General features: G+C 39.2%; 1 protein-coding gene across 7 annotated transcripts in view; it reads left to right on the top strand.

Moving 5' to 3' along the window:
- Positions 1-26,445, top strand: part of IL1RAP (interleukin 1 receptor accessory protein) — a 149,216-nt gene that overhangs the window by 5,621 nt on the left and 117,150 nt on the right. Inside the window, exon 1 of one of the 7 annotated variants that reach the window (XM_070466243.1) lies at positions 8,629-8,859. The exons of the other annotated variants lie outside the window; for them this stretch is intronic. The gene's annotated coding sequence lies outside the window, so the exon portion shown is untranslated. Of the gene's footprint in view, positions 1-8,628; positions 8,860-26,445 lie in introns of those variants that run through there. 7 annotated transcript variants of the gene reach the window in all.

Below are 26,445 nucleotides of genomic sequence, written 5' to 3'. Positions count from 1 at the left end.
TCCATGGGATTTCCCAGGCAAGAATACTCGTGTGGGTTGCTATTTCCTCCTCCAGGGGTTCCGCCCAACCCAGGGAATGAACCTGCGTCTCCCAGGTCTCCTGTATTGCAGGCAGATTATTTACTGCTGAGCCACACCAGGGAAGCCCATACTTTATCATATCATTCATTATTGCAAAGGCTATCTCTACAAACTAATAAAGTAACTTTATTATTTTTTAAAATTTTGTGGGCACAAAATCACACAAAGGATGAGGAGTCATAGATTTTAATAAGGTTGAATATCACTGGCTCAGTCATGGAAAAAGACATTTTTATCCCAATAATACAGGGCATTTTGCAACAAACACAGTGAACGATGACACTGAAGTTCATGCTTGCATATATTGACAGCAAGGCCAGTGTCAAGTGACATAAATGAATTACCTGCAAGAAAGTAGGAAGTTTCCAGGGAAGTGGGCAGCTGCAGCGAACTTTGATCTTGATTTCTAAGAGCAGTGAAAAAGTCCAGCTCTTACTTGGTATAATTGGATGACCTTTTATGACTAGTTTACATGTAGGAGATGCCTGCGGTTTTTTCCTGTCCAGTATGTAAGCCCTTATGATTACACAGGCTTCTTCTTTGCCCAATCAATGCTAAAAGCAACAGAAAAGAGAACCAGTCATTTTATAAACTCTGATATCTGAAAATGTTCTTTTCATAGATAACATAGTTCCTTCTTTAAGCCAGTTATGGTTAGATGCTATGGTGACCTAAAATTATGGTTGTGTAAGATTCTGGGCTTTACCATCAGACCATCTGCCCTGGGTTTGACCTTGAACAACTTATGTGGTCTGTCTCTACTTTATTCTCATCATCTGTGAAAGGGATAATAAACACATTTCATCTAGCTTTTGGTCAGTGTCAGTCAGATGCCAAAATATTTGTTAAGATCCTGGTATGTAGGAATTTTAATCATTATTAGAATTAACAGCTGCAATGATATTCATGTGCATGCCCAAATTTATACTGTATTAGAAACTAGAGGGCCTACAGTTTTGGTTTTTATAGAATTTTAAGCCCTCAAAATGCTTGCTATTATATACGATGCAGACAAATGTTTTTTTCTTTCTTACAATAATCTGAGGTAACCAAAGTAAATGTTTTCAGCATCATTTAACATCCTGAGTTTGAGAGGCTGAATATTTGCAGAGGTCACGCAACCAGTAAATAGTGGAGCTGGGACTTGGACTCTAGCTTTCTAACTCCAAGTTGTATTTTTTTCCCCCTTGATCATTCAGTCCACCAACCCTGGTACTGGTCAGTGGCTTTCCCTTCTCTGAGAGTCCTTTTTCTCACCTCTAGAATGAGGAATTTGGATGAGGTGCTCTCCAAGGCATGGTGTTCTGTGAGTCTGTGCCTGTAGAGTGATGACTTAGAGGCACCACGGGAGGCTAAGAATAGAACTATACTCTTAGTTCCATGGAGGCATCCACACATATGTCATGGCACGAGGAATGTCATAAAATCCAGATACCTGGCAGCCTTCTTGACCTCAGTGAGAATCACTAGTGAGCATAGGACTATGAGGCAAAACAATAAAGATACCTTTTATGTCCTTATGGGTGTGATTTTGCCACATTCTCACAACCTGCAACTGTTTTCCCCTTCTGGATCCAGGTTTTGGGGTGGGAGGAGTAAACAGACACCTGGATTAGGCATGTTGACATTTATTGTTTGGTAAATGAAAAGAGAGATTACACACACACACAGACACACAGACACACACACACATATATATATAAAGTAAGGAAGCTCTTCCTAAAGAAAGCTCTGTAGCACCATTAATCACCATAGTAGTATGTGTTAGTTGCTCAGTTGTGTCTGACTCTTTGTGACCTCATGTACTAGCCTGCCAGACTCCTCTGTCCATGGGATTCTCCAGACAAGAATACTGGAGTGGGTAGCCATTCCCTTCTACAGAGGATCTTCCCGACCCAGGGATCAAACCCTAGTCTCCTGCATTGCAGGCAGATTCTTTACCACCTGAACCACAGGGAAGTCCCTATTAACCACCATAATCTTATACAAAGGAATAAAGGAATAAAATATGTAGCTCGAATTTGGTTTGTTGCATTATGAGTGCATATTTTCTGCTTTCTTCTTTTGAGCTAATTTAGTGCCCATTTGAAGAAGCTTGGCTGTCACTGAAATAGATATAGGGGTCCATTCAGCTTATAGAAATGATGGACACTTGTGAGTGTAATACATACTAAAGAGCACTTTTCTGGAAGATTATACTTCTGTTTTCCAATTCCAGTGTAAGACAATGGCAGGGTTGGGCTTTGAATGGATAAAGTGGGTAATGAAAAGCTGACTGGCTTTGAAGTCAGGGTTGGATTTGAATCCTAAATACTGATTGTTTAGCCTGCCCAGACTTAGTTTTGTCATCTGTGAAATGGTAAAAAAAAAAGTCTGTTCTAGCCATCTGCTGGTTAGACAGACATCTATATTTATATCTACACTTATATCTATATATTTACTTATAGAGGTTAAAGTAAGATTAAATATATTTAATAATTTAATAAATAAAATAAATATTTAATATTTAATAAGTCCATGGCTCTTAATATCTGGCTCCTAAAAGGCCTTCTTTATCTTTTTCTCCCTCTTAACTCAGCACTACTGTTACTCCAAAACCTTTCCCCCATCTTTTTTAAAAGTCAGTACTGAGTTTGCTACAATTATTTCTGTTTATTATTTCTGTTTTGTGTTTTGGTTTTTTGGCTGAGAGACATGTGAGATTCTTAGCTCCCCTACCAGGGATTGAAGCTGCACCCCATGGGTTGAAAAGTGAAGTCTTAACCAATGGATCACCAGGGAAGTCCCAGCCTCTCCCCTTTGATGAAACTCAGATAAAACCATGCTGGAAGCTGAAGCTCCAATACTTTGGCCACCTGATGCATGGAGCTGACTCATTGGAAAAGACCCTGATGCTGGGGAAGATTGAAGGCAGGAGGAGAAGGGGATGACAGAGGATGAGATGGTTGGATGGCATCACTGACTCAAGGGACATGAGTTTGAGCAAACTCTGGGAGACAGTGAAGGACAGAAAAGCCTGGCGTGCTGCAATCCATGGGGTCACAAAGAGTCAGACACAACTGAGCGACTGAACAACAACAACAGCTGCAACAGATAAAACCAGATTAAAAAGTGGAAATATATCAAGTAGGTGCTTCAGCTGGCCTGAGAAAATCTTTCCCAGTTTGGCCATCATTGGAGATGGTAAATGCCAGGAAGTAAATGTGATAATTTACTTTAAAACATTTAGAAAGTTTTCAGATGGAGGAGGAATTAGACTAGTGATAAATTGTGGAGCGTGGACCATCTACATCTGAGTCATCTGGATAGTTTGTTAAAGCAGCAGGGCCTACTACTTTAAGGGCCTCTGTACTGAAGTCTGGGAATTAATAGATTAAAATTTTCTGTACTGAGAAGCAGTACAGAATCATTTTACATAGGTTCAAATTCTGGCTCCATCTGTGTAACACAGGACAAGTTATATAACTTCTCCATATAAAATGAGATAAACAAAGTAGATTACTCATTGGGTTGTTAAAACTAAATAAGTTAATACCTAAGAAGTACCCATAAGACAGACCAGCATAAGTAACCACCCTTTATTTTTCTCGTGTATAAGACAGTGTTTAAGATATCTTGCAAGGCCTCCTATGATTTCCGTTCTGTTTCCTCTCTGACTCAGGGTCCCAGATAACTACATGGCTAGCTCCTTCATCTCTTTGAAGCCTTTGCTCAGTATCTGGTCAGTGAAGGATATTTTGACTGTTTTTTTCTTTTATTTTTAAAATATTTATTTTATTTATTTATTTGACTGCTCTGGGCCTTAGTTGCAGCACTCGAACTCATAGTTGTGTCATGTGGGATCTAGTTCCCTGATCAGGGATTGAACCCAGGCCCCATGTATTGGGAGTCCTAGCCACTAGACCATGAGGGAAGTTCATTGACTGCTTTTATATCATTATAAAATTGCCCCTCATCCTTCTTCCTGTTCCCACTCCTGGCATTCCTGATCTTACTTACCCTGCTCAACTTTTTCTTTAGTCCATAATAGTTATCACCTTATTGGCTTCCACATGCCATTTAATATATTGTCTGTTGTTTAGTGATTAGTGTACTTCCACTGGAGTAAAATCCACAAAGGCAGAGACCTTTATTTTTCTCACTTTTGTATCCTAGATACCTAGCAAATAGCATTTGCCTAAATGATGCAAATAGCATCATGAGTAAATGATGAATGAATAAATGTATAGATGTTAGTATTATTTATCCCCATAGAGTAAAAAGAAGTAGATGGAAATGGATAAGTAAATGAATTACAAACTCAGGTTCAATCCCTGGATCAAGAAGGACACTTGGAGAAGGAAATGGCAACCCACTCCAGTATTCTTGCCTGAAAAGCTCCTTGGACAGAGAAGCCTGGCAGATTATAGTTCATGTGGTCATGAAGAGTCGGCCATGAGTGAGTGACTGAACAACAACAAAACAAATATAAAATAATGAACTAACCAATTCTCTATATATACATACACTTATACACATACCTATTTGCCTATGTATGTGTACATGTATATTAGGATATCAACTATATATTTAGAATATTGAAATATAAATTTATATGTGTGCAAAATATGTGTGTATTTATAAGTGTGTATATACATGCATTTAGAAATTATCCAAAATTGCCTTGGAAAGCAGAGGTGATTGAGGTGATTCCTTGATGTTAGTGTTGCTATGAACAGTTTGAGAGAGATACAAAAGGAAAAATATATATGTGTGTGTGTGTGTGTGTGTGTATATACACACACACATAAACAGATAACAAATAAGTAAACAGAAAAAATACAAATAATTTCAGGATAAGAAATAAGGGGAAATAGGGGCTGAGATGAAAATAATGACAACAACAATGTTGGAGGCTGTTAGAGAGGGGCAGTTTTAAGTAGAGTAGTCAGGGGTAACATCTCTGAGAAAGTGATGTTTGAGCTAGAAAAAAGATTGAAAAGGAGCCAGATTGTTCTGGTCATGGTTGAAGTGGCACTGCCTGGTGAGAGGAAAAGAAGGGCTTGGGATGAGGTCCTCAGATAAGCAGGGACTAGATCAGAGTGGCCTTAGAAGCCGAGGTAAGGGGTTTGGATTGTATGTCAAATGCAGCAGGAAGTTACTGAAAGGGCTAAGGTAGAATGATGACCAGGTTTGACATATTTGAAACCTCCAACAGAGAGTGAAGGAAAATGGAAGAATTTATTTCTAAGGTGAAGAAACAAATTGTTCTGATCTCATGTAGGTTCCTAGAACAAACAAGGATAGAATTTACTTTCATTGATGAGTCATTCATAGCCTTTCTTTCCCGTTGTAATGTCCAGCAAAACAACAAAAGAAGCAGGTTAAGTAGGCAAATCAGTTTCCTTTTCTTTTTCTCAAAGGGTATCATTATTTTTTCCAAATACACTAAGTAATCAATGGATATGTAAGCACTGTTGCTCAATTCAATTCAGCTGGAAATTTTACAGTTCTTGTGTAGGTGTTTTACGTAATCAGTCCCCCAAGACATTGGACCTAGAGCTCTTTCTTTATGAGATTTTAGGTACCATTTTCTGAAATCTGCTCTCCTAAAGGGTGAACATGTGAAAGACAAATTTAATTCTACCCGAGATCAATTTCTTCTTGCTGGTCTAAAAGTCTAAATGGTTCCTAACTCTTCTCTCAAAAAGTAGAACTTCTCCATGAAGTTTTTACTGACACATGCATCGGTAGGCTCGTACATGTCTCCTAATAATGTAAACTTTACAAGTATTAACTTAGCAAAGCCTCAGAATAAGTTTAAGAGGTAGGTGCTGTTATAATCACCATTTTACAGAAGAGAAAACTGAGGCTAAGGTCACCGAGTTATTCAGCTGTAGCGTCAAGTTTGAGCTGGGGCAAGCTTAACCATTGTTCCATATTGCTTGCCCTTGATTATAAGAAGTGACCCTCAATATTTTATTTATCTCTGTTTGTTCCACTTCATGGTGCTTCCTATGAAGGAATAGTTCAATAAATGTATTGAATCAGTGGACAAATGTGTGACCTTTTAAACTGTATTATTTTATTAGCATAGAGTAATAAACATGTGTTTATTACTGGGCAGGGTAATGTACTTAATCTCCCTGAGATATGGTAAAATTACTTCATATCTCTAACCCTGTTTCCTCATTTGTGTTATTGGCATAAGGATGTAGAACTTTTTTAGGATTAAATACGTTTATAAAGTGCTTAGCAGAGTACCTGCAACATAATTAGTACTTAGTCCACTTAAGCTGCTTTTATTATTTTTTGAGCTAAAACAACCTCTCCAAACATGCTTACACATACCATTAGTTCTTCAGTTACACTAGTTTTATTAACTTCCTTTAAAAATCAAAGCCCCAAATCCAATCATATAATCAGTGTATAATTTTGTTCCAGGACCCATTCTGGTACCTTGCCCTCAGTAAGACACATCAGTAGGTAGAAGGACCAGTCATGAGGAACAATATGGGGTAAAAGGTGCTGTAGGTCTGCCTTGATTCTATTCTCCAAACATCCCTGCAGGCAGCACTTCTAATCCTGCCCATCTCCAGCCAAACCTAGCTTGATGTAAAATTATTTTATCTTCCAGTGATGGCCCCAGAGCGCTCTGGGTGACTAAGGAAAAACAGCCAAAGACTCAAATTTTGCCCCAGATAACGCTTAATGAGACTAATTTATACAACTTGCCAGGTGTGTAGGACCTCTTGCTAATCATTATCACTAATATTGATCCAATGCTTCTTGTGTGCCAGGAGCTGTGCTGAGTGCTTTATTTCCATGATCTCATTCAATCCTTTCTCAAATGCATGTGAGTTTTAAATTTTAGCTGTGAACTACGGGAAAAAATTTTAAAGTGCCACAGTTGCCTCCTTGTGTGTATTGGGAGCTGTGATGATAAAAACAAATATTTCTTACAAATGTTTTTTGCCACATTTTTCTTCCAAGGCAAACTGAGCAGGGTTGTAACACCTTTAGAGTCTCCTGGGACCTTCCCTGCAGTGAAGAGGTGTTTGGCAGAGAAATGAAGCAACGGCTATGGGGGAAGGCGAGAAGCTTCATTCTAGTTGACAGTTTATTTCACCCTGGAAGAAGCTGGCAACAATGAACTCCATCCTATTTTGTTGGCTGCCTTTACGTGCTTCTTGGTAGGAAACCAATGTGGTGCTGATGTAAAATGACTTTCTTTTCTGCTTTCTTTAGGAGATATTTTAAAAGGTGTGATTTTTATGGTCCCATGTCTCCCAAATTTGGTGATTTCCTTGGAGCAAAGTTACACAAACACTAGAGAACAGTACCTGAATCATAGTTGACACTCATTACACATGTGTTGAATAAATGCATGACAAAATAAAAACAAAAAATCCTTTTTTTCTGAAAATGGGTGCTACTATGGGATTTTTAAATGGTGAAATCTCAATAGCTGTTACATTTTTTGTTTTTTGTTTTAAAAGTAATTTCAAAAGAAGATTATTCTAAAATATGTAACACTACTTAATATTGGTGATTCAGGACAGTTTATTGGATGGACTGTAATTCCTTTAGAATTTAGTGAGGTGAGATCATTTACTTATATACTAAATGGCCTCAAACTGGTATCCTTTAAATTTGTGTAATCTGATTTTCATAAATTTTCTCCTTAATTATCTGCTATTATTTCTTGTTTTTAGCATGTCTTACTCTACCGGTTATCTCTCTATGCTCCGTACAGTTAGCGCTTTCTGCTTTTCTATAGGCTAGGGAGCCAACTAATGAGTTTTACTAGAACCATGGATAAAAGAATAAATAGTGTTGGATTCAGACTGGAGAGGCTCTTCTTTAAGGGAAAAGAATGGAAAGGTAAGGTGGCTTAGAAATAATCTCCATATAAGTGAGAGAATGGCATACACAGTAGCATTAGTTCTTCCTTGCCCATGTTATTAGAAAGGGATTGGTTGTATGGATAATTCATTTGCTCTTTTGTATACTAAGCAGTGTTTGAGATCTTTCTGTAGTTAACACCCTGATGAAATTTGAAGATTCAATTGCAACTACATAAGCACAACTCCAGAAGAATAAGAATTTATCGATCATTATGAAAGAAAGATGCACCAGAGGTTGTACTGATAATGTAACTTGTATAATAGTTTAACCTAAGGGTCTATAATGTAACTTTTAAAAGATATGTGGTAAAACATTTTGATTTTTGACTGAAGAAGCAGGTGTGTCACTCAGGAAGGGGTTTATGAGGAAGTGGTATTTGAAGTGAATCTTGACGTGATGGACAGGTTTTGGACACAGAGAGATTAGTGAGGAGGGATGACGAATGACGTATGTGTTAGGGACAGACCAGGGAAGCAGAAATGATGTGGATGAATGGTATGGAATATGGAATTTATCATAAGGATTAGCCTCACAATGGTGGGAGAAGCGGGGCAAAGAAAGCCCCCAAAGAAGATGGTTGGGGGGGTCACTAGGGACCCTGCGAAGGAGCCAGTAAAGTAATCTGTTGCCTCTGCCTGTGATAGGCAGGCAGTCAGGAAGCAATGCTGTGAAATGGAAGAAAGCCACCTGGAGCCCGTGGGACAAACTACACTGCACCCCTTAACTGTCTTGCTGCATATCTAACATACTGTGTGGGTGCCCTGCGGACGGACCTGATACTCCTATCCTTGGAGCTTCATAAATACCTGGCCTTGGGCAGGAAGACATTGAAGGAGGGATCTGGCAGGAGCTGAGGGAGCAGTGGACCCATCTGCAGCTCCCACCTAGGAGGTGAGCCACCAGATCATCAGTAACGTGCATGAGATGCGGTAGTACCCAGGTACCTAGACAGAGCCTCCCAAAGCAACTTCTGCTGCTTTTCTTCTCCCCTGCATATCCCACGCACATTTCCTTTTGGCCAGCCCTAATTCACAACCATACAGAGAAGATGATTCTGAAAAAGTTAATTTCAGTTGAACTAATATGATGAAATTAAAAACCACAAATGATACTACAGATAAAGGAAACATGATGAAAACATAAAGCAAAGGAAGGAATCGGGCGCCTTACTGGTCAGAGCCCAGTTTGACCAGGAGATGGGTATATGCACATTGGGGTCACTGGAGAGCAGACTTAAAAAAGGTGAGTAGAGGCTATGTTTTGAGGACTTTACATACTCAGTTGAGGAATTTGTGTTTAATCCTGTGAGGCAGGGAGAAGCACTGAATATTCTTGAGCAAGAGAGGGAAATAATCAGACCTGTGTTTTAGATTGGTCTGGCAATTAGTGTCAAAGCATTGGACCTTAGAAAGGGAATAGGTGGGGCAATGAATGAACATTCTATTATAATAATCCAAGCAAGAAAATTTACATTCCAGAGCTCTCTTCTGTTCTCACCAAAAGAGGTGACTCAGAGTCATCAGAAGAGGTTGTTCAGGACCATCCTGAGAATAAAAAAGTCTTTGTGTATATTGCAAGCCAAGCCAGTTTGATCTATGGCTAATATTGTCAACTATCATGTCCTTGTGCCATACAAGATAACTGTCCTTTAAAACTCCCTAATGCTTCTGCTGTGGTGTGTGAAGAGCAAGAGAACATGTGTATGTAGTTGGAAATGAAATCGACTTAGCAACCATATCAGTGTCATTTTGAGAGGAAGATGCTATAATTTATTTATTTTCACTTAGTAAAATAATGCTTTTCGGTTTTACTGAGTGGTAATAGGAGTTTTCCCATATGTCAGTCCAGTGTCTAACAATTTGCAAAGCACTTACATGTCCATTATCTCATTTGATTTGACAACAACTCTGCAAGATCAGTTTGGTCTGAATTAGTATAAGTGAGAAAACCGAAGCTCAGAGTTGGTGATGACCATCGAGTGACCTCTTAGCCCTTGATGATTCAAGAGCACACTGCAGTTCCATAGATTAAATGGACTCCTTTCTGTTGTTCATCCTTTCATTTCACTCTGTGCACCACTGCCTGCTAATCTTCTTGGGACACATCTCTGGTTTGACTGTCTCTGTTCTAAATCTGTTCATAGTTTTTGCACTTCATTGACTTCAAGGTCTGTTTCCATCTGGAGAGCAGGCTCCTTGTAACCCAGGTGTTACAGTTCCAGCTGTCTGACACCTCACCCTCTTGCAGGATTTTTACTGTCTTCTCCTCAAAGCACAGAACACCAAACATAGGGCAAAGAGGAAAGCCTCCTTTACAAAAATATACCTGAGCAGGTACCTTAGCATCCTGAGGAGATGCACACAATCTGAATTAGGCCATTCCATAAATCTTCCCTAACAGTGGTTCCAAGCACATATTCCTGCATGTTTAACAATATCTCCTGGCTTTTTACTTGTCAAAACACAGCAGATCTCAGTCACTTATCTTGACATTTAAAACACACACTTACACTCAGTACTGTATGACTGAGATTTCAACAGTCAGCAGCAAGTGCATACAAAAGCTATAACCTCCATCAGTGTACCTTTGCAGTGTTCTGTTCTCGAGGGGTCCCTATGGCATAGGGTGACAACTTCAGGCCCTATACTTCAGGTCATCTAGGGTTGTTGCTGTTATTAATGCCCAGGCATCAATAACACACCAGGGAGCAGGAGGAGGTATACAGAAATCAAGCTTTCTAGCTGTCATTAAAAGGAATACTTACAAGAGCTCTCTGAGAATACTGAATCATACAGTCAGAGAGACTAAACCTCTGGCTTTGCAAATAGGCTGGATAAGGATGTCCCTGGTTTAGAGTCGGTCAAACCTGTCTATACCTGGCCTTCTGAGTTCTAGTCCAGTGTACTTTCTGCTCTAATATACGGCTTCTCCTGCTTTGGTTCTCCCACGTGAGCATTGCCCTCATTTCTCTCTGCCCAACAGGTGGGTTTTCTGCTTCCTGAATTTGCTACACTATGTAGGGGAACATTTAGGAGAATTGAAAGCTAGACTCCTAGTAATGAGAAAAAAATAATTATAGCTAAGGAATTGGAATGCTTACTATGTGCTGGGTGCCTTATAAAATTATCCCAGGTGATCCTCATACCTCTAATTCCATGAGCTATCTCACTGACCCCGCCCACAGATAAGGAAATTGAGACTCAGCCTGGCTAAGAAGCTTATACAGTCATTGGGGATTGGAGGCCTGGTCTCTGGGATTCCAAAGCCCATGCTGAAGCCAGATGCTTTGTCCCACTGTGATGCAGTGTCCCCTCTATCCTGGGACCTCATCACATTGCTTACGCACACATGAGCATCTTGTAAATGATGTTTAATTGCTACACTGATCAGTCTGACAATTTCCTAGATATCCTGCTTGGGTGAGCTAGTTCACTGGTCATTTCGGGCCTCTTATTGCTTTCCATTCTCTTTTTTCAATTTCTTTTCAAGTCCAGGTAGTGTAGAAAGTGCCTTAATGAGTTGATGCCACTTCTTCCTGTTTTAATGGCGTTTTCATTTCCTCAGTATGCTTTTCTCACTTTGAGGTTTGGAGAGGTGAGTAGGGGAATAAGAACTTTCCAAAAGCCCTAGTCTCCCACCTTTGCGAGCTCTGTGGAGGCTTGAAAATGATGCTTTCAGATACTGGAAATACTGGGTTAAGTGTCCAAAGGTTTCTATTGAAGAGAGGCACGTTCCTGACATGGCTCCAGAGACCTAACCAGGACAGGTAGGTAGAAATTCCAGGGGATCAGAGTCTTGCTTGACATAACGAGATGCGTGTACCATTCAGGTCACATGAAAAGTGAACTCGTAATGATTTCACCATCACTAGAGATATTTAACCATCACCCCCCACCCCTACATCCACTTGGCAAGGATATTACAGGGAGAATTGAATATCGGAAAAAGAAGTTTGAATTGAAATGACATTTGAGGGCCTTTCCGGCTTTGAGATTCTGTCTTGAATTCACTTAGAAACTATCTTGGGAATAAAGGTTTGTCCTTGTTATAATGAACACCATCTAGTGATATCGCCTCCTCCCTCCCCACTGTGCTTCCCCCGTCTGAACAACTACTCGATTTAAGAAGGGGACTCAGGATGAGGAAGGATGTGGTTTCCTCCAGCTTGGCAGCACTTCGTGCCAGAATGGAAGCTTGTGTCTGTGCCTGGCACGGATCCGCGGGGCCCTCTCACCAGCCCGGCCGTGTCTGTGACCAGAACACGTGGGACGTGCACTTCCGTGTAGAAAAATCTCCCCCCGGCTGCCAGCTCTGGAGTTTTGTTTTTCGGTTACTAATGAATGCGGTCTTGCCTAGGGCAGACCTCTTGGAAGAACTAAGACACACCCTGAAACAAGTCTGAATCAGATCAGACAAGCTTCCCCTGCAAAAGAATCCCTCTGCAGTTGGCAGCATGTGAGAAAGTGTCTTTGAGAGCCTTTTCTTCTTGTCATTTCAAAGGAGAGCCGCTTGCAGGCCAGGATGACAGGCGTGCAAGGCTCCTGCCCCCACCCCCATTTTCTTTTATTTAAATTTTTTTAATTGGCTTACTACTAATCTGAAAGTTGTGCCATTCAGAATTGACAATTGATTTAATGTCAGAATTGAGACAGTACCTCTGTTCTTGAAAGAAGGAGTCTTAGAATGATAGAAAGTGTCCAGGAGTTGATTAACAGATTGGATTTGAAAGAATAAGAAGAGAGTTACCAAAACTGGCAGTGGGTCATTCAGACGGGTACTGTGTGTAACAATGGACAGTGCTTTTCAATTAAATGAGATGATCTTTCCCCTTAGGAACTTAAAAAGACTTGACCAATGTCCAACCCAGTTCAGCTTTTTTTCCCTCAAAGAATTGCTATAGCTGAGTATGCTTTGAGCTTCCCTGGCGGCTCAGATGGTAAAGAATACACCTGCAGTGCAGGAAACCCAGGTTCAAGCCCTAGGTCAGGAGGATCCCCTGGAGAAGGGCATGGCTACCTACTCCAGTATTCTTGCCTGGAGAATTCCATGGACAAAGGAGCCTGGCGAGCTACAGTCCATTGGGTCACAAGCAGTTGGACACAGCTTAGAGAGTAACACTGTTTTCAAGTATGCTTTGCTGAAATCTCTTATAATTGGGTATCTCAAACTATGAAGTCATATCCCTTAAGCGGAGGCTTCAGGAACTCTCAGCTGTCTGGTCAGGCCAACCCCACTGTCCTTAGGAAATAAATACATTGAAAAGGTCATAGCTACAAGAGTATCTTGGGATCTGGTCCAACACTGCCTCGGGGTAGCTTGGCCAACAGTCATGCATATACCATACATCTTAACAAAGTTGTGGGAAGAAAACACAACTTCAGATCCTCTGGCAGTGGGCTCATGGCTTCTGGGCCCAAGTAGCTGTCGTCCTTTGACATAGGACCATTGCTTGATTAGAAATGACATTTCCTGGGATATAAATGGGATATTATTTTATGGGATGCTTATGTTTCTTAGTAATTTTTCAGAATTGGAAGGCAGCATGGCTTCACCAGAGAAAAGCTTGAATTGGGAATCAAAAGCCATCTTTTCACATTTCACAAGTGAACTATTGACCTCAGGAAGGTCATCTCTCCTTTCTGGGCTTCTGCTTCCTCAATAGTATCCCAAATAAAATTATTTGACTTCCAAGGCCCTTTCTAACTTTCTAGAAGTCACCTTGATAAGAAGATACATAAGGAGGGGGATAATTAAAAAAAGAAACAATTAAGAATAGGGTAAGGCTTAGGAAAATCTGTCCTCTATTTGAAATAGAGAAACTCTTTGTTGCAACAAGCATTTACTGCAAATACATGAAACTTCATCTGTACAGGTATTAGATAATACGAGTATTCGGATTTCCCCTTTGCTGAGACCTGACTAGAAATATGAATCATAGCCACAGGAAAGCTTAGAAATCATCAAGTTTAAGTCATTCGTTTTACATGTTAAGTAACCCCAAGGCCCTCATCCAGAGTTACAGGGTGATCTGAATTACTGCCTTCTTGGGCAATTCCCTTTCAAATGCATTGCCTATTCAGTTTATTTAGCAATGATTAGTCTTTAGAAAAAGAATCAGGCCAGATTCTCAAAGTTGAATTCTTCCAAGTAATACTTTGGTGACTAGAAGAACATGCTGACAAGGAGATTTGATTTATGTGTATGACTTATTTCTCCCATTGTAAACATCTTGTACATAAGTTGCCTTTAATGCAACTCTCTGGCCGACATATAACACCTTTCTTTCTCTTAGGTTTAGAAGGTCTCTTTTCCTTGGAAAACTATAACTTAAAACTCATCTTCGGTTCCCTACGAGGGCCATTCACCTTGACAATTCTGATTATAGTGTTTCTTAAGGTAGAACCTCAGCTCTCTGAAAAAACTCAGTGTTTTCTAGGATGTGAAGCATTATGAAAAGTTTTCAAGTCCTAATTACGAATATTTTAATCATGAGATAGCCACAAACGTGGGATGAGATTCAATCTATCCTGGATTACTTTGGCCACCTGATGCCAAGAGTGACTCTGCGAAAGACCCTGATGCTGGGAAAGATTGAAGGCAAAAGGAGAAGGGAATGGCAGAGGATGAGATGGTTAGAGAGCCTCACTGACTCAGTGGACATGTGTGAGAGAGTGCTTAGTCGCTCAGTTGTATCCGACTCTTTGTGACCCTATGGACAATAGCATGCCAGGCTCCTCTTTCCATGGAGATTCTCCAGGCAAGAATACTGGGGTGGGTTTGAGCAAACTCTGGGAGATAGTGAAGGACAGGAAGCCTGGCTTGCTGCAGTCCATGGGGTCCCAAGAGTTGGACACAACTTGGCAACTGAACACACACACATTCTGGATTATAGATCTGATTATCTGACAAGCTGGCCTTGGATCAGTCATGTTATCTTTGTATTTTTGTTTTTCTGCCTGTCACGTGAGGTGGTTGCCCCAAGGTTTTCCACAGGTCTTCTAGGATCAAAGATCTTATAACTTTTAATATTGATAGTATGTTTTTCTAGTGTATTCCATACAACACAGTTAGCTGTCTTATAGTCAGTATCCTGAGAAATTACACTTCTAATTAATAAGTCAAGACCATCATTTACACATCAATTATTTTTTACCATGCATAATGATGTCCCCAGCACCTACTGAAATATTTAAGGCTCCAACCCTGTGTGGCCTCAGACTTCCATAACACTGTTTTTTATATTTCTTTTTGCTTTTTAGTTCTTTTGTTTGGGAAGAACTTTTGTTTAGTTCTTTTGTAATCCTTTGGTAATTTAATGGTAACATTTTGAAGGAAAACTGTATTTATTTATTTTGGCTGCACCTTCTGGCTTGCAGGATTTCAGTTCCCTAGCCAGGGACTGAACATGCACTCCCTCAGCAGTGAAAGGTTCGAGTCCTAACCCCTGGATGGCCAGGGAATTCCTCCTTTGTTTTTAATACCTCAACTTTCTCACTGCCATTAACATGCCTACTTATAAAAAGATTTGCCTTCCATCCAGATTTGCTACTCTTCTGTGCTTTGGCCTAAAGACTCAGGTAACCAAGTTGTTAGAGTGAAGATAAGAGGAATGTACTATAAGCAAAGTTGACTGAGTTTTTTTGGTTGATGCAGAACTGTTTCTGGTTGCTGTCTAGAGCACCGTTACTGGTTCTGAAGTGTCTACTTGGTGACTGACACTGAGTTACCAACTGCTGAGGTATAATTATATGCCTTTGATCCTGTGTGTTTTGCTTTCCTCCTCTTTTAGAGATTATGTTTCTTAGCCATTGGAATCACTTCAGATTTTTACTGTGGTCTTCTGGGTAGATGCTAGGGACCTTATGGACTTTTTGGGTTTTTTTCTCCATTAATACTAAAATCACCATAAGCCTAAGTATGGTATGAGAAGAGCAAATTTTTTTAAAATAAAATGTCATCAATAGGAAAATGGTTAAATAACCCATGATATAACTGGTTAATAGAATTGTATCTAGCCATTAAAAGGAACAAAGTATAATTTTATAAACTGGTGTGGAAAATGGGAATGATAGATTGTTAAATAAAGAAGCAATTTGTGGGCCCACAAGATTTGATTTTTGTAAAAAAAAAAAGTTATATATGAAAAAATGGAAAAATCTGAATCTAGGAGTTACAAGTGAATATGTTGGCAGTGGGTTTAACTAAGGCTGAAAGGAAAAGAGAAGGGGACGTAATGTTTTTCTTCCTATCCAATATAATTTTTTAAAAGGTTATAATAAGGACTTCCCTGGTTGCTCAGACAGTAAAAGTGTCTGCCTACAATGCGGGAGACCTGAGTTTGATCCCTCGGTCAGGAAGATACCCTGGAGAAGGAAATGGCAACCCAATCCAGTACTTTTGCATGGAAAATCCCATGGACGGAGGAGCCTGGTAGGCTACAGTTCATGGGGTCACAAACAGTCAGACATGACTGAGCGGCTTCACTAATAGGATTATAGATCAATTCATCATCAACATTGTAGTATTATGAAAATTTAAAAGCATATAGCACAGTTGAAAATATTACAGTAAACACTCATATAACCACCACCTGGATTATGTGGTTCGTAATATATATTCTCTGCCTTATTACTTACCTATCCACTTATGTAGGCTTCCCAGGTGACTCAGTGGTAAAGAATCCGCCTGTCAATGCAGGAGATGCAGGATACGTGGGCTCTATCCCTGGGCTGGGAAGTCCCCTGGAGGAGGAAATGGCAACCCTCTCCACTATTCTTGCCTGGGAAATCCCATGGACAGAGGAGCCTGGGGGCTTAGAGCCCATGTGGTTGCATAGAGTCGGACACGACTGAGCGACTGAGAAACAGCACACATCCATTTATATATTTATGGGTGATACTTATGTGTTCCAGTATCTTCAGACTTATTTAAGGAGTTGACCTCTTACTAAGTGAGATTCATTGTCTATCCCACAGAGCCACAATGCCATATTCACAGATTTTACTGATTTGGACAGACACAGAATCAAATACTGATAGAGGACTTATTAGACACCCTTACCTTAGGTACCTTTAGCTTCTTTTTTTATTAGTAATAATGTTGGCAGAGGAGGCAAGGAATTTGTCCATTAGGGTTAGGCAACTTGTTTGAGTATCCTAGGCATCCTGTGGATTCCCTTGCCCTGAGAGACCATGCATTGACTGTGTGCTATGCCTTTCCAGGCAGGCATCTGTGCAAACCCTACCCATTCTTCTAGCCCCATTTAGTTTCTTTTTCCAGCTCAGTATATTATGAAATCTTTCTGGAAATTGTCAGTTTTTAAAAAATCAAAATTATTTGTGATTCCACTGAACCACTGCTTAATTTTATAGTTTTGAATGCCTGTCCTGTAAGAAGCTTGGGGCAGATAACATTTAGTTTTGGTTCTACACAAACTCATTTGATGAAAAGGCATTCAGCTGCTGATGGGCTAGGATTTGCAGAAGGCAGTTATGTTAAAAAACAATAATGATTATTATATTTTATTTTAATTTTATTTTTATTATATTTTATATATTATATTTAATTATAAATATAAAAATATGGAATATGAATAACATTAGACTAGACCTAACTTCTAGAATGTATCATTCTGCATGCTTTATTTTAACAGGTAGAATTTGCCTTATTGGTGATTAAATGTATGCACCCTACCCAAAAAAATGGGCTTCCTTGGTGACTCAGTGGTAAAGAATCTGCCTACAATGCAGGAGATCTGGGTTCAATCCCTGGGTCAGGAAGAGCCACTGGAGAAGGAAATGGCAACCTGCTCTAGTATTCTTGCCTGGAAAATTCTACGGACAGAGGAGCCTGGAAGGCTACTGTCCACTGGGTCTCAAAAGAGTCAGATACGACCTAGCGACTAAACAGCAAAAAACACCCAAGAGGGGAAATCCATATAACTCCATAATTTTCCCCTGGTTTGTCATAAATGGCCCACTTTCCATAATTCCTTGTCTGTTCCCCTTCAGATTACCCTCTAGTCTTATAGATATCTTGTATTCTTCTAAATAACTCTTGCACTTTTTGCTTTCAGAACTTTGCCCAACTTATTTTCTTCTTTTACAGTTCCTTCTCCTCTTTCCTTCTGTCCCTTCCTCTCCACTCCCCAACTCTCCTCTGTGTGATCTCTCTGGTCCCCACCACCTACAAAGACACATCTGTTCCCTCTGCCTCTCCAGCTGTTTCAGCTCAGGGTCTTCTATATGAAACTTCGCTAAACCTATGAGCTAGAAGGAATCACATCTAACTTCAGGTTCACGTAGTTCTTTATTTACTATTACATTTTATGCCTTATGCTGTTGCTTCTCAATCTACATGTGGTCCGGGGAGCAGCCGCATCAGCAACCTCTGGGGGTGGACTAGAAAGATAGAATTTTGGGGCCTACCTACCCTAAACTTGCTGATTCAGAGTCTCTATTTTACCTATATCTGCAGATCATCTTTATACACATTACTACTTGAGAAATAGCTTCTCCGAACATATATCTAGTTTTACTTTTCACTTGATTGTTTTCAAGTCGTGGATTCTGATAGATTGAGTCTTGGGATCAGGGACTGTGTCTTCCTCCTCTTTCATCTGCAGGGCACGAGGGATGGCTTTGCATGCAGGAGTGTCCCTTCAGTGTGGATTGTTGAATGAAAGCCTGTGATTTCAATGAGGAGGGTATGTGAGGGAAATATGTATGTGAATGCAGGGTATTTTCATGATTCTTGTCAGTGAGATGTCTTTCAAACTGTCTCATTCTTGCCATTGCCATGTGGTTGGGTTTTACAACCTTGGTCCAAAGGGGCTTACCCCATTATCAAACCTGTTTCCTCCTTTCACTTCTTTCAGAACTGCCACAGTGACATGGGGTATTGAAGCTTTCAGAAGCTCATGGGAATTTACTGCTCAAGGAATTGCTTTTAAAGCACAGAGAAACACTTTGTATCTGTATTTTATTAATAGAGCTATATTTGTACAACTGACATATTTGTGTCAAGAATTGGAAGCCTGATCACAAGCTAGAGTAAGGTTCAGAATCAGATTTTGGTGTATCTGGTCTCAGGAAAATAATGTGTCAGTTGATTATATTTGTTTTATGAAAATTTAGAAAAGGAGAAGCTTCATAATTTCAAAAGGGCCTTTTACACCTCCTTTTATAGATTCTCTTCAGATATTTCTCCCACCATCGCCATTTTTCCCCCTTTGCCTAGAGTTATTATTTTTCTTCTTGTCTGTCACTTCTGTCTTCTCTTCTAGTCACGAAAGATTTGTTTTGTGGTTCTCTCATTCATTCCACTCATTATTCCCATACTGAAAACTTCTGAATTGCATAACTCTGATGAAGTCTCTGGTCCTTCACAAAAATGTAATTAATAAAATTATAAAAATATAAATATATAAAATAAACAAAAATTACAAAGGTAAACCAAATAAAAATATTAATTATGTAATAACAAAATTAAATAAAATAGTATAATAAAATAAGTACAAATAACATAATTATAAATAATACAAATATAAATAATATTACTATAAATTAAATAAGATAAAGTAAAAATAAAATAAATTACTAAATAGTACATTTTTTTGACCCATGTAAGAACAAACCTAGTGAAAATCTACCTTTTTCTCCTGCTATTAAAAAATAATCTTGAATACATCATGCCTGTTAAATCCATTTTTTTTATATCATTAGGATGAAATTGTTTGAACACTCCTTTTGACTTATAGTCATTAATTTATTTAGGGGATATTTTCTCGGTCTGTGCTCTCTTATGGCATTGTAATTAATGAAAAATGAATTATAAAAGAGAAAACAAAATTTGCTTTTCCTTCAAGTCTTTAAGTGCTCATGATAAATAGAAGTGAGACATGTTTAGGAATAACCATAATACAATGCACAATAAGATAGATATTAACAAATGTTTAACAAAATTGTCATAGAACTTTTATTTAGAGAAATCCAGAAGGTATTGGATATGCGGAAATGGCAGAAAGTTTTTTAGATCAATGAGGGACTAACTTCTATGAATTATGATTATTATTATTCACATTCATATTCTTATTCTCCCTCTTTCTTTCTTTTGTTTCTATCTCACTGTCTCCTTCCAACTCTCCCTTACTTCTTCCCTCCTTCACAAGGTCTCTTTTTACCTTTCTTAACTTTTGTCTTTACAGTTTTTTGTCTTTGGTGGACCAGTGTCTGTTTGATATCTGTTATGAAGTTGAAAGCCTCAAAAGTCACAGAGTTTTTTTGGAAACCATTCCACAACCCTTTTCACGAGCTGGTCTACAAGGAAATTCCTACCTGTCTTGGATGTACAGTTAATCATTTATTTGTTTTCACAGATATGAATGTGTGTGTGTGTTAATCTGTGACCCCTTAGGCTCCTCTGTCCATGGGATTCTCCAGGCAAGAATACTGGAGTGGGTTGTCATTCCCTTCTCCAGGGGATCTTCCTGATCCAGGGATCGAACCCAGATCTCCAGCATTGCAGGCTTCCCTGAGCCACCAGGGAAGCCCATAGATATGAATATTCTTTTGTTATTTTAAGATCTGCTTGCCTTTTCTTCCAGAAGTCCAACTGGCTCTTTCTTCAGGTTTTCCTGCCAGTTTGTAATAAAAATTAGTCTCTATCTTTTATGTCTGTGTTTTAGGGTTTCTTCCTTATTTTAGCGAAAATTATGCTATTGGTTTAGGAGATTTGGGGAGAATATAATTAAAAACAAAGCCTCTCAACTCAGAAATCCTCTCTACAAAGGTAAGAAAGAAAGAAAACACTCTTATAACTGAATAAGCATTAAAAATAGATGAATCTCATGCTATCCACTAAGAGACTGCAAAAACGGAAAGAAATCTCAAACATTTATATAATCAAGTGGTCTATTGTGTGTATGTTTTCAGGATAAACAATGCCTTGTTCTCAAGTAAGAGGACTTCATAGTATCATTTGTTACACACAGTTCATCCTGACATTACTTGGTAATGGGACTGATAGTTAATTGGCTTTATTCAAAGGAAAACATTCTCATATCTTTAATTTTTAAATTATCATTTATTGTGGTAAGAAGACTTAGCATAAGATCTACACCCTTGACAAAAATTTAAGTCTGCAACACATTACTGTTGACTATAGGTCAATAATATACAGCCGGTCTCTAAAACTGATACATTTCTTTCTTAACTGAAATGGTTTGCCCATTGATTATGGACCCCCATTTCCCCATCCCCCAAGGCCATGGCTACTACCATTCCACTCTTTGGTTGTATGAATTTAACTATTTTAGATAACTCACATAAGTGGAGTCATACAGTATTTGTCTTTCTATGACTGGGTTATTTCACTTAGCATAATGTCCTCAAAGCTCATCCAAGTTATCATCTATTGCAGAATTGTCTTTTTTAAGGCTGAATAGGATTCCATTGTTTGTATTTATACAACAATTTTCTTTATCCATTCATCTGTAGATGGACATTTAGTTTTTTTCCACATTGTCGCTATTGTGAATTCTGTTGCAGTGAGTATGAGAGTGAGCTGATTTCAATTTGTTTGGATCAATACCCAGAAGTGGGATTGCTGGGTCTGACAAGGAGTGGTTTTGCAACCCTAGTGCAGCTGACAAGGGATTAATCTCCAAATCTACAAACAGCTTTCCATAGTGTTAGTCACTCAGTTGTGTCTGACTCTTTGCTACCCCATGGACTTTAGCCCACCAGGCTCCTCTGTCCATGGAATTCTCCAAGCAAGAATACTGGAGTGGCTGGCCATTCCCTTCTCCAGGGGATCTTCCTGACCCAGGGATCAGACTTAGGGATGGAACCCCTGTCTCCTGCGTTGTAGGCAGATGCTTTACTCTCTGAGCCATTAGCGAAGCTCCACAAACAGTGTATGTAGTACAGTAAAATAAAAATAATAATCCAATTTAAAAAATGGGCAGAAGACCTAAATAGACATTTCTCCAAAGAAAACATACAGATGACCAAGAACACATGAAAAGATTCTCAACATCACGCATTATTAGAGAATGACAAATCAAACCTACAATGAGGTATCAACTCATACCAGTCAGAATGGCCATCATCAAAGTCTGCAAACAGTAAATGCTAGAGAGGGTGTGGAGAAAAGGGGACACTTCTACACACTGTTGGAATGTAAACTGGTACAGCCACTACGGAGAACAGAATGGAAGTTCCTTAAAAGACTGAAATATAGAGCTACAATATGACTCAGCAGTCCCACTCCTGTGCATATATTCTGAGAAAATCATGGTTTAAAGTACACATACATCTTAATGTTCATTGCTGCACTGTTTACCATAGCTAAGGCATGGAAACAGCCTAAATGTCAATCAGCAGAGGAATGGATAAAAAGAGAAATGCTACATATATACAGTGGAATATTACTCATCCATTAAAAGGAATGAAATAATGCTATTTGTAACAACATGGATGGGTCTGGAGATTACCATACCAAAGTTAAGTAAGCCAGACAAAGACAAATATCATATATCACTTATATATAGAATCTAAAAAAAAATGATACAAATGAACTCATTTATAAAATAGAAACAGACTCACAAACTTAGAAAACAATCTTATGGTTACCAAAGGGGAAAGATGGAGGGGAAGGCATAAATTGGGAGTTTGAGATTGGCATATACACACTACTATATTTAAAATCGATAATCAACAAGGATCAACTGAATAGCACAGGGCTGCTCAATACTCTGTAGTAACCTAAATGGGGAAAGAATTTGGAAAAGAATAGCTATATGTATTAATTGAATCACCTTGCTGTCCACCTGAAACTAACACAACATGGTTAATCAAATATACCCCAATATAAAATTAAAATTAATAAAGAAAATAAATCTCCTTCCTTATTCTCAACAAGGAGAATAAAGCCTCTTATCTTTAACTTGTATTTGTTTAATTTGTATTTGTAAAGATAAAGCCTCTTATCTTTAATTTGGATATATGTTAGTATGTTTAGTTAATTCAGTTTAGAATTAAAGTCATTTTTTTCTGAGTTTGTGATCAATTAGAGAGCTGAAGTTTGTCTTTAACCTTGTGTAACAAATTATATCATTTCACAATGGAATCTGATTTGAAAATTCATTAGCATTTTTAACTTTAAAAATTTTTTCTATTATGGTAAAATACACATAAAATTTAAAATTTACCATTTTAGCCATTTTGAAAGGGTACATTTTGAAAGTGAAATGTTAAGTACATTTACACTGTTGTGTAGCCATCACCACTATCCATCTCCAGAACTTCTTTATCTTCCTCAACACAAATCATACCCTTTAAACATTGACTCCCTATTCCCTCCTCCTCTAGCCCCTGGCAACCACCATTATTAGCATTTTCACCTACCTATTAAAACTGCTCGTGAAATTTCAACATCCTGCCCCTGGGCGATAAGTGGAGTTCTGTTTGGCCTGGATTTGAAACACAAAGGTATTTCCTTGGGAAACTGACTAGGAAAAACAACTTTAAAACCTTTGAATGTGGGGCCCTCATTTATACCAGTGATGCTACACTAATTACAAATAATCTAAGTCTGTGCAGTTCATCCCAGAAACATCTCATTTGTGCCACTCCATTACTTTTAAAGTAATAAAAATCACTTTCCCAATGAAAATATTTTTTGCTTATAACTCAAGGAGTTTGCTAATGTAGATTGGTATTTTTCACAACCTTTGCTCCAGCGAATGTTTATCTTTTCTAAGTTGATATTTGGGGTTATTTTGTGAAATATAGCAAACTAAATATTGACTACTTTTTTTGACTCTTTTATTTGTAGCCTGCCATGGGCATTGGGTGGGGGGGATGATATAAAAGAACCAGGAGAGATACTCTGCTGCCATCAGAGTTCCCTATTTAAAACCAAACTCTGCTATTTGATTGCTATGAGATCTTGAGTAAGACACTTCACTTTTTTGCACCTAATTTCTTCATCTGTAAAACAGAAAAATTATACTCCTTTCTGAATAAGGGTTGTAAATGTCAAATAAATAAGACTGGAAAGAAATATTGTGTATACTGTCAAAGCATGGATTATTTCAGTGGAGTAAGGTACCTAGCATATATAAGGATTTGGAAGGTGTTTGTTGAGTGAATAAAAGGTTACAAAGTTCTCAAAGTTAAATTTCCTCCCTCTTGAAACTCACTCCCATCTCCCTCCCCACCATATTGACGTATGGTGGAGACCAACACAAGATTGTAAAGCAAATAACTTGCAATAAAAAAAAGAAATTCAAAAGCTAAATTTTCTAGGTTTACCTTCTCTTCACACGTACTTTGTCTTGGCTTAGTGAAGTGAAGTCACGTCACTCAGTTGTGTCCAACTCTTTGCAACCTCATGGCCTGTAGCCTACCAGGCTCCTCAGTCCGTGGGATTTTCCAGGCAAAAGTACTGGAGTGGGTTGCCATTTCCTTGATTTTCCAGGCAAAAGTACAGGAGTGGGTTGCCATTTCCTTCTCCAGAGGATCTTCCCCACCCGGGGATTGAACCCAGGTCTCCGGCAGTGTAGGCAGACACTTTACCACCTGAGCTACCAGGGAAGTCTTGGCTTATTACTGCTCAACTCTGCTTTCCTCTGGTTCCTGATCAGGAGACATGCCTGGGACCTTTGGCTGCAGTACTGCGGTGCTTGCAATTGGGCACACACCTCCTCAAGCACCAAAATACCAAGAAACTCTATGAGGCTAAAAACAACTGTTTTCATGCACAGTTGGGGCAAATTTGGACCTAAAAGCTAAAAAGAGAACAGAAAACCCAGCAGCTGCTTCTATGCCTGGAGCAATAGCAGAGTACTGCGCACGTCCCACACAACACTGCCCAAGGGGTGGGCAAAACACCTCAGTCACTCCCTCGGTCTGACCCCTGGACACATCTCTACCCTCACCCCATATAAGGAACAAGCTTACCCTTCTTGAGGAGCAAGCAAACAAGGGAACCTGTTGCTTGTTCTCACTCTCACGCTGCAGCAGGGGCCCCAGTGAAGCCATGTCTGAATTTGTTGTCTGGCCTCTAATCAATTTCTGTTGACTGGGGGAAGTTCAAGAACCCTGGTTGGTAAGAGTTACATCCCCCTCTCCTGACAGAAATCATGCTTCAGGTTTTAAGAATTCCAGAGTGCAGGATTTGGGGAATGGTACAAAAGGGTCAAGGAAAGTTTGTTACCTCCTTCCATCGTCTTATCTTTTCTAAGTCGAGATACTGCCTCAAAGCTTTTGAGGTGTTAGAAATGGCAGGTAGAAACACACTCATCCACTGGAACACATACAGTTAGGAAGAAGGGGATTTTCTTCTTGCCCAGCATTAGCACACTCAAGGGGTTTCACCCTGGCCAAAAAATAATGAGCCATAGTATCGTTAAACCAGACACTGTAAATCCAAATTAAGCAATATTCCAGGGTTAGTCCCAGGAGTTCTCTATATGGACACGTGGGCAGGAGCTCTCTCTGGGTCTTTCTCAGTGTAAATTATGCACAGAATAAATGTAAGTGTGTGTCTTATAAGGTATAACCATGTCTCACACTGACGAGACAGATGATAGTTTAAGGGTATTCATGTAAACTGTCTCTGGATTTTAGTGAGGAAACACCCCTCTAAAGATAACCTGAAGAAAGAAATGACTGTTGAGAGGCCAGAGGTGTGGAAAACAAACAAAAGAGTTTTAGTATTTTCCTGGACTGAGAAACAGCTTGTAAAATTTCTGTGTTCAGACGGTGACAATCATTCAGTCCTCAGGATGGAGCCCTTTTGTGCACTAAGCTTCTTGTGAGACTCTGTGAGACAGACACTCATCAGAGGTAGACCCTGTTCTCAAGGGTCTCAAGATAGAAGACATATGCACTTAACTATAGTACAAGGCAAAGGATTGCATTACTGTAACCAGATAGAAAAGTTGTAAGGAGAAGGAATCAATTACGTCTGGCTAAAGGAAGCAGGGGGAGTTTCATGAAGGGAAGGTTTTTGGCAACAGATCTTGAAGGATGAGCAGTGTTTGTACATGTGAAGGGGGGAAGGCAGGGCATTCCAGGCAGAAGGGATGATTAAAAGGGAAGGGGGGAGTGGGGTTGATTTATAGCACCGTCCGTGTGTGTACCTGTGGCCGGAGTCTGGGTTGTATGAAGAGTGATTGGAAAAGCATTTTGCCGCCAGATCCTAGAGGAGCCAGAATGTCATATGAAGGACATCAGGGAAATAGAATTAAGATGTGTTGTGTGGGAAAACTGATTTGGTCCTTGTCATTAGTCAGCCTTTACAGGTGTCCTCATAGCACCCAAAACTTACCTAAGGCTTTTATATCCTTCTTGTTTGTGATGTGGTAAGCATCTCTTCTTTTGACTTTGGAGGACAAGATTTCAGTCTGTTTTTTTTAAGCATCGGTGGATAGAAAGAATATTTACATGCAAAAAGCCACTGGTTTTTAGG

Source organism: Odocoileus virginianus, chromosome 4 (assembly GCF_023699985.2).
Source record: "Odocoileus virginianus isolate 20LAN1187 ecotype Illinois chromosome 4, Ovbor_1.2, whole genome shotgun sequence".
In the NCBI taxonomy this organism is placed as follows: Eukaryota; Metazoa; Chordata; class Mammalia; order Artiodactyla; family Cervidae; genus Odocoileus; species Odocoileus virginianus.
This window is presented reverse-complemented; position numbering and strand designations above follow the sequence as displayed.